Source organism: Lactuca serriola, chromosome 5, assembly GCF_051521515.1.
Source record: "Lactuca serriola cultivar US96UC23 chromosome 5, Lser_US96UC23_V15, whole genome shotgun sequence".
NCBI lineage: Eukaryota > Viridiplantae > Streptophyta > Magnoliopsida > Asterales > Asteraceae > Lactuca > Lactuca serriola.
The window spans coordinates 169,138,037-169,152,945 of record NC_136412.1 but is presented as its reverse complement, the minus strand read 5'-3'; the positions used below and the strand labels follow the sequence as shown (position 1 = coordinate 169,152,945).

Here is a 14,909-nt window from a genome sequence, read left to right as displayed (position 1 = left end):
TTATTGATGGCAGCAAATGACTAACCTAGGGAACAATCCAAACTTCTTATGGATCCCATAAGCAATCCTCAAATACATATATACAAGCCCTAAATATACTTACCTTAAAACGAAACAGAGAATTGTTGTTGGCGAAGTGTAGCCATTGATTTTCGGAGTACTTGAGACTGTCTGAGAAACCAGTTCATACAATTTTTGTTGTTCGGTAATAAAAGCAATCGAGAAAAAGACACAGGGCTAGGTAAAAGAAGCATATAATACATTTTAGGGGAAGATCGAGGTGAGAAATTGATACCTTAGAACCGCTGGATTTGATGTTAATTTTCAGAATTCGCCGAGAGACAGATGGAAGAGGAAGGATGCGCAAATGAAGATGTAATGATGTTTGATTATATGTTTTACTAGTCTAGAAATTATTTAGTTATGAGGATGCGTATATTTTATTTTACAAGTTAAATTAAAAAAGTTACTTAAAGATGACATATATAATAAAATAATTCAAATTATATTTATGAGACAATATTAGACTTTGTATGGTTTTCTTTTAGTATATTATGGAGTGTTTGATGTGGTTTCTAATTGGTTCCAAATGGGGACCGGGTCACAAAAAAACTAATTATACATGTTTAATATTGCTTTTTAACTATTAGACTCGATCCAAAGGGCTGACTCGGACCATGAGAAACACCGGATTTGATTCTCTCTTCCAAACTGAAGGACCTACTCTTTCTTCCTTCTTCACTTGCCATCACTCGACATAACGATTATCGATCAAACAAGCTCTTGAAGGTTTTTTTCTTCTTGTTGGTCGAATGATTTTTGTTTCTTCTTTGTTTATGTTTGGTTAAAATATATAATCTTGATTGATGCGCAGAGGGGAAACCAATTCTGATTGAGATCAGAAACCAGGATGTTGCTCTTTCCTTGAAGATGAACGAATTGTAGGTATATGTTTTCTAACCTTTAAAGTCGACTTGATTTCTGAAGTTTTCTAACCTTCAAAATTGCCAAGAAATCGACCTTGTACACTCCATTGCCGACTCACCTTCAATTTCATTCGGATTTACTCCAATTGCTCTTTATTTTGTAATCACACAAAAGATGTCACCTTACTTTTCGTTCTTCTTGTTTAACTCCAATTGCTCTTTATTTTGTAATCACACAAAAGATGTCACCTTACTTTTCGTTCTTCTTCTAAACAAGCTCATCCGATACAAATACTACAAACTCATCTGATTTGATGGTCATTTAATTTTAAAAATTAGGTATTTCACTTGTTCACCAAGTGTTCTTGTTGTTGTTGTTTTCTTTACTTATTCGACTTATAATTGTTTGATTTCCATTGGTAAGTTCATACTTTTTATTTGGTGTTAGGTTTTTAATAAAACGTCACAATAAGTTTTTTTAAGTCGAATAATGATATAAATTTTAGATTGATTAATCAATACAATTTGCTATTTGGTAGGGTTGATCGATTCAGTCCCTTAAGTTTTTGTCAGGCTTTATGGGCCCTTGAATTAGGATATGACCTGCTCATTTAGTCCCTGTCAACCGATAATAGCCGGTTCACCATGAAACAGTGACCATTTAGACTAAAAATACTCAGATTGTGCGCCTATAAAGAAAAAAAGTTTGGGGATCAAATGATAGTCTTACCTTCATCTCTACTCAACACCACCCTTATTCTACCATCCTCACAACCTCTTCCGTCAAGCAGTCACGTTACGTTACCTGAACCAACTGCTAACTAACATTTTATTTAGCCATTATGGCCACCATAACCAACCTTAATCACCGTCGAATCAATATCACAACAGCCCAATCCAACCATCCTTATTCCTCCCATTTGTCTCCTGAAATCAGCCACCACCGGAGCACCGATAACCCACAAAAACCACCGGTTAGCCACCATAACCAAATCACCTGCAAATCAAAGACAAAAAAACTAACTCTCGTTTTCTCTGTGAACCTCATCAAACCCACGCAGCCTTCTCAACCTCACATCCATCAAACCTGTAACTCGGAGGGAGAAATAGAGGTAGCTTGTGCGATTTTGAACATAGAAGAAGGAATGAGAGGGTTAATTTATTGAAGAGCTGAAAACAAATCAAAGAAAAGAGTGGAAGGAGGCAGTGATCGAGAATTGATTAGAAGGAGAAGAGGGTTCTAATCTTTGATGAGTGTGTGTGACGATAGAGGGTGAAGACGGAAATAAGAGAAGTGATCAATTTCATGGGAGGGTATGAATTGAGTATGAATCGACTTTAGAAGAAAGGAAGGAGAGCTAATAAAGGCGAATTTTGTTACTGGATGCTAGTATAACAAAGACACAAGAAATCGAATGGGTTGCTATCTTTCATTTTTCTCCCAAATCACTTAGATCTTGGGGCATAAGGAGTTGATCCCCGAATTTTTTTTTTTTTAGCTTTATAGGGGCACAATGTGAGTTGTATATTTTTTTGTCTAAATGGTCACTGTAACCGACTATTACAGGAGGTTGACAGAGACTAAAAGAGCAGGTCGTATCATAGTTTAGGGACCCATAAAGCCTGACAAAAACTCTAGGGACTGAATCGAGAAGCCAAGAAACTTTGTAGGACATTTGTGACATTTTCCCTAGTTATTTAATACATTGGTTAAGTGTGATGCTGAGAACCATGACAATTTTCCCTTAAGTTGAAGTGATTCTTGTTGCTAATTTGAAGTGTTAATATATTTCTTTCTTTGAAATTATCTGTACATATTCATGATGTAATGTTATAAAATAAACGGTAGATAAAAATAGAATTATTATAAATTTTTTTGAGGGGTAATATAGTAAATTTTAACAATTAGTCAGATACCAAATCAAACAAGTTTTAGTCAAAAGTTAACTCGGTTAGAACTTCTAACCCGGTCAGCTCTACCGCTCTACCCCGGTCGTCAAATATCAAACGACTTCTTAGAGATTATAATTGTTACTTAAAGAATATATATGTAATAACATGATTCTCCTTATTGATATTAGTTCTGACGTAATATTACAAAATTTAGATATCAGTGTAAGTATATACTTTCAGTTACGATGAGATATATTGTAATTGTTGTATCACCTCCTGGAGTATTTTTGTCGAAGCTTGTTACATCTTCTAACCCTCAACATTGTTCATTTATTTTATTTGTATTTTTTTTTTTTTTTTGTATATTTTCAGTTAGCTTAATTAACCTGTCAATGAAATCAGTAATCATAAGCACCTACTTTGAAATTTGCCAATGTGGTAGCTATATGTACGTTCTTTTATCATTTAAGTTGAAAATCATCCAAAATGCAAGAAATATATCATCTTTACATTAATATCTTTTTCATGTGTCAACGCCAATTTCAAACTTAAAAGCCAGGACTTTTGCTGTGTATTGGCTACAATCTCATAGGCATAAGGATGGTCTCATAGCAATCTTGGGGATACCATACAAGTCTCATCCATGTTTTAATAAGGTTTATGGTTTACTTTTGTAAGAATAATATATGTAGGTTATTTGCACCTGTTTGTTACTTTAAAACTGTGATTATATAAAAAATTTGTATTCACATCATATTTTGAATGCTCTACTCGGGCAGTGCTTATTTTTATATGACTAGGCTATGGGTGTGATTAGCAAAACTAGTTAATAGCCAAAGCTGTAACCTTTATTTATTCATAAATGTTTTGCAAAAGTAGTTGTTAGTTTTTAAATTTGTAAAATTAGTTAAAAACTAAAAAGTAAAAGCACCCAAAAGCTAGTGGTGGTAGCTTTTGGATTCAGAGGTTATTGGTTAAATATAAAAGCTAAAAGTTATTGTTGTCAAACAAAGTTTTTTTTTTGATAATAAAAGGTCGCAAACCCCCTTGCTGTGTCATACTCTACTCATTCATGAGGGCTTATTGGTCCTCCACACTAGAGAAAGTAGTTCCAAATCAAGAGGAAGCATTGGTGACAACTAAAATCTCTCAAAAGCTATGTGCCAACAAGTCATATATTTATGTAAAAAATTTGAAGTAATAAAAAAATTAAAAACAAAATGCTATTGTAAATAACTAACAAAAGTACATTATTAGTTTTTTCGGTCAGTAATTTTCAAGGTTTCGATGTATAGCAATGGGGGTGCACCTTCTAGTATGAAATATTCCACAAGAGAATTGTCAAATGGGATTCACCAACACTTCCATTTCCTATTAGTCCATCCTCAAATCCACACCTGTTGACACTAACAACCCAAATCAATCCCTCCATCTAATTTTAAGTTATCTCATTATATATCATGGAAAAAAACCTATTACCCATTTTTGGTATTCAATGATGTTAGATTCTTGATCCCTTATATAGCTCCCGATACTTGTAATTTTCAAGTCATTGCTCTTTCTTCCACAAGGAATTTGAATTATGCCCACCAAGTGTTCTATGAAATGTTCACAAGAGATATTTGTTTCACTACACTTGGACTTGGTTGCACTTACTGAATGACATTTAAAAGCAAAATTATGGTGTAATTGTAAATGGTTCGAATCATGCACTTTTGATTCTTCACGGGTTCTGTTTAGAGAGTAGGGTGCATGAGGCAGTGTATAAGCTCGATGTTGAATAAAGGAGTGTAACCTGAAGAAACAAAATGAAGTTGAAACCATTCTTCAAGTCTTTAACAAGTCTTTTCAACATGATGTAGAGATTGCGAGGGGTATATTAGGAAAATTCGTGTTCTATTTTTGTAGAAAAGGTAGAATTTAAATTTATCATCTTTCTTGATCTTTATTATTCTTTTTGCTTTTCTAATGAATTGTTCTTTATTTGTTTACTGTTAGGCTGTTAACAATGATTCATTTTCTTGCTTCATATATGCATGGTCTTAGCAAGTTCTTATAGGTATGTTCATCTACATGGATGATGTTTTTGTATGTTCTGTATAGTTAATATTTAGATCTCATTATAGTCCATATTTAGATCTCATTCTTTGAATATTTCATTCTCATACATGGTAATATGGTCCCTTTATAAAATTTTTGACCATACTAGACTTGTGAGAATTCTATGTCACTAAGCCAGGGGCAATTTCTTTTATTTTTATTTTTTATTTTTTTATTTTTTTTTTTGGAAGGAGCATCAGATAAAGCAACAACAAAAAGAAAGGCTGATTTTTGTAAAGAACACTCAAAGTCATGGGCTATTTTAGTATGTATCTTAACAAGAAATTAGTTCGTTGAGAACCAGGAAGATATCACGGATGCTGTTGTCAATGGACTCGATCAATCCACATATAAACCTGTTATGGATGTTGTACACACAAGGGACTCACCTATTACTTTCAACGAATTGCATGAAAAACTCATAAATCATGAGTTAACAATTGCTCAACAAGTCCCTGCTACTGTTGATCCAACCAGCGACTGTCTTCTAAGCCAACCACAACTCCAACAAAAAATCATGGTCTCCTCGCCAACAATCAACCACCACAGGCTTGCTTCCCACTCCAACAAAACAGGTTCCCCAAACAACTAGTCAACGCCCATTTTTAGGCAAATGCCAATGGTGTCATCAGAAAGGACACTCATTGAGCAACTGCTCAATTTTTAAAAGATCCTTTCCCACTGCATCTGTACCATCATATCGACACACACAGATCCAAAATGCCCAAGCCCATGTCATGAGTCCTCTTCCAACAGCAAACACAGCAAATTGGTTGTTTGACAGCGGGGCTAGTTTTCATGCAACAAACGACCTCAACAATCTTTACATCCATGCACCTTATGATGGAATTGAAGAACTGGTTACGGGTGACGGTTCGTGTCTACAAATCTCCCATATCGGCTCTGTTGTCATTCACTGTGACAACCCGTAATTTAATTAGTCACGGTAACCCATTTCCGTCAGTAAAACCGTTTGTATTTCAATTTTTCCGTTAACATTTTGGATTAGGTCATTTAAATTAAGACTTTTATTTTGACCTCATGAGTGTCCAAACCCATTAGAAACACGTGAAAATACCCTCGTTATTTATTTGGAAAAATTTTAGTTACGACTAAGTCGTAATTACGACAATTAATCGGGTACGACCATAAGCCTCGTTTAACGTCAGTATCGGGTAGATTTTCACCGAGCCACAAACTCAAGCCTTATATAAAGGATGAGTGAACTTCAATTTAGCTTTTTACCACCACCTCATAACTTTCTCTCTCTACTCTCTCTCTAAAACTCGACTTTGATCCAAAATCATCCATTTCAAGCTCAAATTTGGTAAGAAATCCATCCTAGCTCATAGTATAACATGTTTAGCTTTCAAATTCGTATTTAAATCATGAAATAGGACCAAGAACTTGTGTTTACGGTCTAGGAACCTCCCCAAACCGTGAACACCTATAAATGGGTTTTTGAAGCCCCAAAACCCTTCCAAACCACTTCTAGTGCTTAGATATGACGTATGGGCTTACAAGATTGGACTTAGATCACCAAAAACTTAACATTTGAGGGGTAAACATGATTTTACGGCCCAAGAACATCCTTGGACCATAAACCCTCATTCATAGACCATAAACACCTTTTATGGTGTTAAATTGCCCCTTAAACACCTCCAAAAGCTTCCATGAGCTTCCATGAGTGCATAGAACCTTATATTCCTTCATTAGATGCACCAAAACATACACAAATGAGTCACACTTGAGTTTACGGTTTGGGAAAGTCTCCCAAAACCGTAAACACCCCTTCTTAGACCATAAACACCTCCAAAGGGTGTTAAAGTGCCCTTAACACCTTGTATGGCTTAGAATTGGACCTAGAACTTTGTATGCTTAACCTACAACCACCAAAACACATGATTCATGGAAAAACATGAGCTTACGGCTATAAACTCATGTGTTTAAGGTAGTAAACTCACCAAGAACACCTTCATAGACCATAAACTCCTTTTCCAAGGTAAATTCAAGTCCCGATCACTTCTTAAGACATGGAAACAACCCTAGAACCTTCCTTTGTGCATTGTAAGACCTTTAAGCATCCAAGAACACACCACCCATGAGTTTACGGCTGTAAAATCATGGGGATATGATCTTTGGACCGTAAACACCCCTAAGGGCTTACTCTTGTAGAGTAAACTCCTTATCTATGCCCTACACATCCTTAGATACTACCCGGATCACTCGTAACACTTGATATGAAGTGTTTTCGTGCCTTGGAGTGTATATTCTTATCTAATTAGCAGTTCAAAGTCTAATTAGATACAATTATGTATCTATTTATATTACATAGGACCCTCGCGTGCACTCAAGCCCCGAACTGACACTTTGCATCCAACCGACACATTTCTCGTCCGGTGAGTTCATACCCCTACACCTTTTTCTGTGTTTTCAATGTTTTCAGCGGAGGAATACAAGCAAAAGTACAAGAATATCTTGTACTCAAACTTATTATTTCATTTGAATTGTTTCATTTTTCGTATGATTTTAACAATTGAAATCGTATTAACCAACCGTTTGACTTGTAGAGTTAGTTTTCAAACTGGTTGAAAATCTTATTACATAGTGTTATATTGTATATTTCGCAAATGATTTTCAGACTTCATTATTGTTAAAAGTCATTAAACTTAGAACTTTAGATACGTCCTCGGTAACACTCCACAGAGATACGCGACTAGAGGACCCCCTTTGTAACTAGAACTTAAAACAGGATTTTCCGCATTATTACTTGTAAATTTGTTAATCTTAATAATTGGAGACACGTCCTCGGCAACACTCCACAGAGATATGCGAGTGGAGGACCGCCCCTATAACCAGAATCTCCTGGAGGGAGAACGTGACTTGAGTGTATAGATCTATACGGGGCTGACTACTCCGCACCTGGCTGCCAGCCACAGTCGAACCGATAGGTTTAAGGGTGACGAAAGTCATAAAATGATATTGGACTTCTTATTGCCATATCTAGTCTACCGTATGGTTATGGAACTTGCAAGTTAGATGACAGAGATTTACTTGTTGGTAATAATGAATTTAGTAATCTAATAACCTTAGGAATTAGTTTACTTTCCACACAATAGTTTTATATACGTGTTACAACTAACATACATTTCAAGGATAACCAGGCTTTTAGGAAACTTCACACAAACACTTTAAGTATGGTAGATACTTGTACATTACATTCAGATTCGATAACCAACCACAAACTTTTAAGGAAAATAAGGGTTTTTCCTGGGATAACTGAACTTGTTCTTAACTAGATTGTGTAACAAATGGATAACTAAACTTTACTCATAAGAAAATATGGGATTTTCATGGATAACACTTTTTCAGAAAACCAAAGGAAACTTGTTCATTTTCAGAAACAAACCGCTTATGAACTCACCAGCTTTATGCTGATATTTTTAAAACTGCTTGTATTCTAAGGTTATCCTAAGACAGGTAGCCCGCGTTCTTTTGAAGAAGACGGAGCATATGGAAGTCACGTCTTTACTTTTGATTAAACTAATGTATCTATAAAACATGTATTATGTAATGACTCTATGTAATGTAATGTTTTGTGTTTACTATGCTTACTATGTACATTGGTTGTGATACTTTACATGACGTCCTCCGCCCCGGAACGTTTCCGCCATCGGTTTCGGGGTGTGACATATTGGTATCAGAGCCCTTGTTTATAATAAACTAAGTATACCAAACCTTACATGGTATAAGACTATAAACACTAAGGGCCCGAAGTGCTCTGAACTAAAAGTTTACTTTAAAATATAAGTATTTTTCAAAAGTATACAAGAATACCTAAACGTCAAATATCGTAACCTCGAGTAGAACAAAACATAAGTAATTGGGTGTTGTATGCTATGGTTAAAACTGGGCAGTTATGTAGTCGTGTCTAGGGTCAATATAGCCTGATCAGCTATATTCATTCGAGACACAGCCAACATGTGCTTGGGAGTGACTGTGGTATGTGGCATGCCTAAAACTTACCTAATACCCAAACAATGAGTCGTCGTTGCCACGAAACATAAAATACTATAGGAGTATTTTAGTCAAAGTCGAATACGTTGTAGAAATTCATTCCAAGTGTTGCTACTTATTCTTTCTTTAGCGATAATTCCCTTGTTTTGGTAGTTTTCCTATATATTATCGCTTAGTAGAACACTTTATCTGTCATAATGAGATATCTCTCGTTTCATACCTCATTATTCATTTCAGAGGACTTACCATCCTCTCCTTCCTAATCATTCTAGATCAATATGCCTCCAAAGAAAGGACCCAGCTCAAGGAACAACAACTCTCCACCACCGTATCCTTCTCAATTTGACCCTGTCCTATTTCAGGCAGCTGTTACTGCCGCAGTGACGATTATAATGGCACTCGTGAACCCTGACAGGTCCAGTGGACCAGGAAGTAACACATATCCCTAAAACCATGAAGATGATCAGGAGCACCAGAATTAGCGTAATGAGAGTAGAAAGGTTTTCTAGAAAAAGCGAAAGGGTCAGAGTGTTGGAATAGTGTCTAAGGCTGCAACTATATTAGACAAGTATTTGACCCGGTTGTGCATGGTCCTTTTGGGTTGCCTTCACCATAGCAACTTGATAGGATGATTTATTACGAGAGAGTAATTATTATTAGTATATTATGAGAATAATATAATGAATAATATATTTGTTATTAGATTAATATAAGTCATAGAATTAATTAGAATTAATTTGGTGACTTAAAGAGATTAATTAAATAAAGGGGTATAAACTGTCAAATGTTTGATAGTTAAACTTTAGACTGTAAATCCTTATTGATATAGGATTGGACGATTTCTAGGGCTAGGATAAGCCAAAATCGTCCAAAGGGTTATCAAGGAAAGGATATGGATTAACTTAAAGTCTAAGTTATCCAATTAGGGTTTAGGTTGTAACCCTTAAGGAGTCTACAAGTATAAATAGACCCCATGGCATAGGGAATTCGACACATCTCAAAAAGTAAGAGAACCTTGGCCGAATTCCTCCCCTCTCCTCTCTCCTAAATCATTCTTCTTGCTATTGGTGTTTGTAAGCCATTAGAGGAGTGACATTTGTGACTCTAGAAGCTCCAAGACTTCAAGATCAACAAGGAACTCAAAGGTATGATTCTAGATCTGTTTCAATGTTGTTATTTAACCTAATTAGTCATTAGAAGACTTGGATTCATAGCATGTTTATTAGAAAGCCTAGATCCAAGCAATAGGGTTTTGCATGCGCACATAGGAAAGTTCTTATGGCTAAAACCCATCAGTGGTATCAGAGCCTAGCTTGGTTTTCTTTAAATTGTTGCTTGATTAACTGAAACAAACCTGCAAAATTCGATTTTTAGGTTTCTGAGTCACTGACTCGGCGAGTCCCAAGGTGGACTCGGCGAGTCGTCCTGACTCGGCGAGTCCCCTTGTGCACTCGGCGAGTCCAGGCGTCAGGAATGGCCAGAATCGGGATTTTTTCATAATTATCTTATGGAAACTTACCTTAATCATAATAGATCAATCTAAATCCGATTTTTTGATATATATGACTATTATCTTGATCTATTTAAAGGTATTTAACAACTAATAAAATATTTAATTTCCTTATATGATAATTAATTAATTATTTTAATTATTTTGGTAATTATCTTGAATAAAATCAAATATAGATAATTAGGATATTAATTGTTAATTGGAATTATTTGTTATTTCATCCTCCATGTTTTAAATGTTTAAAACCTACCCTCAAGTTTTGAAATTTATATTTGTGATTAAAAGTTTTTTAATTTAGACAACTTAAATTTCAAACCCTAGATTTTAAAAGTTTTAAAATACAACCCTATACTAATATGATATTACTAGAATAATATATATATATGTATAACTAAATGCTAGTCTTACCGTTAGTAGGCCTCATTCACGAAGCCGATCTATAAGGTGGGTATAAGGTTGCGGCCTATAAAATGGCGCTTAATGGGTGTACACTCACACCCACCGCTTGCTTGATTGGTGGAGGGTCGTTAGCCGAACGGGTAGGATAGGGCAACCTCATCCTCTCATTAAAAGTATAATAAGAAATACGAAGTAACTACACATATTTTTTAAAATTTCCCAATCCTAGTTACTTTAGGAAAAGTGAATTGATGCAATCCCATGAAATTACACTTTGCACCTTGCTAAGATGTTAGTGGAGCGTGTGTGGTTTATCGGCACACTAATTGGTTCTAAGCGAAGGTGGCAAAGGGTGATTCATTGTTTATCATTGTTCGATGGAGCGTGTGTGGTTTACCGGCACATCGAATAGGTGATCATTACAATGAAGGCACCATGTGAATTTGCATGGTAATTCACACCCGCTTTGTGATCCTCGACATCCCAGTCACAAACGAGAGGGGCATATCGAGATTTAAACATGCCATTGAATAGTTTCAATGAATCTCATCCGAACCTAGGAATTCTTAAAAACACTTAGGACTAATAGGTTAAGTTTTGTGATGGAGAATTAGTGAATCGTCATTCACTTACCTTCAATTTATTTGCATGTTAGATTACGACATCCCTTTTCTAGTATGTAAATCTTCGATCCTAGCCCTAATTTTTCTTATTGGGTGATAATTAGGGATTCTTATTCTAATCTATCTTTGTCCTTTTCTAATTGTAGATGTCGAACGCAAACAACACCGCTGCTAGTTCTTTCACGTTGATGAGCCTTTGGCAAAAGGTCACCTTCGATGGAACGAACTTTAGCGAATGGATAAGATACATTCGCACCATTGCTCACTATGAGGATAAGGAGTATGTCCTCGATGAGAAGCTCGAGAAAATCAACCCCGAAGTTGCTACTCCCACTGAAATCACCGCCTTTGAAACTCATGAGCGAGATGCAACGAAGGTACATTGCATCATGATCGCTACCATGAACTCCGAATTCCAAAAGTCCTACGAGGACATGTACCCGTACGAGATGCACCAAGACTTATTGGAGAGATATCACCAAAACGCGAGACAAGAGCGTTATGAGATTTTCACCAACATGATTTCCGCGAAGATGGGTCATGGAGAATCTCTTACCGTGCACCTGCAAAAGATGCAAAGGTATGCCGACCGCCTTCGCAAGTTAAATGTTGACTTCGGTGAAGACTTGGCGATCGATATGGTGCTTCACTCTATGCCTCCGATGTACAACCAATTTAGGATGACCTACCACATGAACAAAGAAGAGGTCACCCTAAGCAAACTCCAAGGTCTCTTGAGGGTCGCTAAGAGCAACTTCAAGGACAAGTCTGTTGCACCTACTCCCAATCCGTCCGCTGCTCCTGTCTTGGCTATTGGTCAAGGAAAGGGAAAGAAGAGGAAAGCTTCATCGAAGAACTATCGCAAGGTGAAAGCCCGAGATGGTGCCTCTTCTAGTGGGACCAAAGTTGATCCCGCTAAGCCCTGCTCTAACCCGAAGGAGGCAGAGTGCCACCACTGCCACAAGATAAGACATTGGAAGAGAAGCTGCCCGGATTACCTGCAAGCGATCAAAGAAGGAAAGATCAAGCCATCTTTCGCAGGTATATACACAATCAAATCTAACGATTCTAATCATGCTATTTCTTGGGTTCTTGATACCGATTGTGGTTATCACATTTGTTCTAATGTGTAGGGACTAAGAAGAAGTAGGGATGTGGAGTAAGGAAGGATCAATCTAATCATGGGGAATAGAAGATCGTCGCCTGTGACCAAGATTGGAGTGTATTCTTTAGTGCTTAGGAATAGTTTGGTTTTGGATTTGAACAATTGTTGCTATTCGCCAGAAATGGCTAGAAACATCATTTCATTTCATGGTTTATATAGACGAGGATTTAGATTTTCTTTTAATAATGAGAATGGTTCTATTTTGGCTTATCTAAATGGTGTCTTTTACTTTGAAGCTATACCATATAATGGAATATATGAAACCGTTATGATTGTTGATAACTTAGGAAATGATGTTTTGAACATTGATTCTTCCAATAGTATGGATAAAGCATCCTTATGGCATTGTCGTCTTGGACATGTCAACAAGAAACGCATAGCCCAACTCCAAAAGGATGGAGTGTTGGAGTCATTCGACCTTAGGGAAGATGACACATGCGAGTCTTGTTTGCTTGGAAAGATGACTAAGTCACCCTTCATGAGTACATGTGAAAAGGGCGAGGGTCTATTGGACCTAATACATACCGATGTATGTGGACCGTTTAGATCAACCACGAAGGATGGGAACCGCTTCTATGTGACTTTTACCGTTGACTATAGTAGATATGGGTATATCTACTTAATCAAGCAAAAGTCAGACACCTTTGAAAAGCTCAAAGAGTTCAAGAATGAAGTGGAGAATCAATTGGGCAGGAAAATCAAGATGCTTCGATCCGATCGAGGAGGAGAGTACCTAAGTCTTGAATTCCACGATTATCTCAAGGAGTGTGGAATAGTTTCACAATTGACGCCTCCTAGGACACCGCAGTTGAATGGTGTGGCAGAAAGGCATAATCGAACCTTATTCGATATGGTTCTCTCTATGATGAGTCGTGCTTCACTAGCAATCTCTTTTTGGGGGTACGCCTTAGAGACTGCCGCCCATATCCTTAACCGAGTCCCTACTAAGAAGGTTGCCAAAACACCTCACGAGATGTGGATAGGGAAAGCTCCCTCGTTGGCACATATCAAGGTTTGGGGTTGCAAGGCTTTCGTAAGACGAGATACTCACGACAAGCTTGAACCTTGAAGTGAGCGATGTATTTTCATCGGCTACCCGCAGACATCCTTTGGATATCTCTTCTATAGACCGAAGGACAATGTTGTCTTCGTTGCGAGGATAGGAGTTTTCCGAGAGCGAGAACTCATAAGCCAAGGAGACAGTGGGAGGCAAATCGAACTTGAAGAGATTCAAGAGTCGATAGATGAAGGAACCTCTACCGCTGGCATTCAACCCGAGGAGGAAACTCCTGTTGAACCGATTGACGAATCCTTACCTCTTAGACGTTCCGATAGAGTTAGAGTTCATCCCCAGTTTTATGGCTTTCATATTACTACCGAAGGGCACACGTATATTAGTGATGGTACACTAGTAAATCTTGATGAACCTAATAGCTATAAGGAAGCCATGGCAGGCCCGGAGTCTGTAAAGTGGAAAGAGGCAATGGATAGCGAGATCCAATCCATGTATGATAACCAAGTTTGGAATTTGGTTGATTACGTGCCCGGACGTAAGACCGTTGGGTGCAAATGGATCTTCAAGAAGAAGACCGACATGGATGGGAACGTACACACATATAAAGCGCGATTGGTCGCGAAGGGCTTTACTCAAACTCCCGGAGTGGACTATGATGAGACCTTCTCACCAGTTGCGAAGATTAAATCTATTAGAGTGATGCTAGCAATTGCCGCATTTCATGATTATGAGATTTGGCAAATGGATGTCAATACCGCTTTCCTTAACGAAAAGTTTGCTGAGGATGTTTACATGGCTCAGCCAGAGGGGTTTGTGGATCCGAAGCATCCGGATAGAGTGTGTAAGCTTGAGAAGTCCATTTATGGACTTAAGCAAGCGTCTCGCAGAAGGAATCTTTGCTTCGATGAGAAAGTCAAAGAGTTTGGATTTGTACGAAGCGAAGACGAATCTTGTGTATATGTCAAAGCCTGTGGGAGTATAGTAAGCTTCCTCGTTCTATATGTCGATGACATATTACTCATAGGAAACGACATCCCGACTCTGCAGGAGGTTAAGTCCTGGCTCGGGAAGTGCTTCGCTATGAAGGACCTCGGAGAGGCTTCTTACATATTGGGAATAAGGATAGTAAGAGAAAGAAGTAAGAGACTAATTGGACTTAGTCAGAATACTTACTTAGAGAAGGTACTAAAACGTTTTAGTATGGAAAACTCGAAGAAGGGAGAACTACCGATACAAAGTAATGCCAAATTGAGTAAGACTC

The 14,909-nt window shown here is 37.3% G+C and overlaps 1 long non-coding RNA gene across 1 annotated transcript; it reads left to right on the top strand.

Annotated features, from left to right (window-relative positions):
• The first annotated feature begins 698 nt into the window (after nt 1-698).
• Nucleotides 699-3,534, top strand: LOC145051316 (uncharacterized). Its single transcript, XR_013683538.1, has 3 exons — nt 699-789; nt 875-945; nt 3,375-3,534. It is a non-coding gene; the product is annotated as an uncharacterized LOC145051316 (long non-coding RNA).
• The last annotated feature ends 11,375 nt before the right edge of the window (nt 3,535-14,909 follow it).